The following is a 314-nucleotide window of genomic DNA, read 5'->3' on the forward strand; positions in this document are numbered from 1 at the left end:
AGTATAATAGGTATTAGAAAAAAAAAAGATCTAGGTATCAGAGCCTGATGTGGATATCGGATCATCAAAAGCAAATAGAAGAAATACAATAAAACAGAGAATAAGATAATATTTAATAACGTCTTTTGGCTTAATAGCGAAGGTCGTAACTCAGCTGACGGTTCGTGACGCGCCTGAGCCACGGTCGTGTCAGTAGCGCGGTGACTCTCTCGGCGAGTGGATGTGTTGCCGAACCCTCCTCCACTGGTGCGTCTGTGGAGGATTTTTCTTTAGCTCTTCGTTTCTTTGTGGTTTTTATTCGAAGTGGATTGAGG

The 314-nt window shown here is 42.7% G+C and overlaps 1 protein-coding gene across 1 annotated transcript in view; it reads left to right on the forward strand.

The window, feature by feature from the left end:
- Positions 1-314, forward strand: part of LOC119591316 (ATP-binding cassette sub-family G member 8-like) — a gene marked incomplete in the record, with an annotated part of 74,919 nt that overhangs the window by 28,681 nt on the left and 45,924 nt on the right.

Source organism: Penaeus monodon, chromosome 28, assembly GCF_015228065.2.
Source record: "Penaeus monodon isolate SGIC_2016 chromosome 28, NSTDA_Pmon_1, whole genome shotgun sequence".
Lineage (NCBI taxonomy): Eukaryota > Metazoa > Arthropoda > Malacostraca > Decapoda > Penaeidae > Penaeus > Penaeus monodon.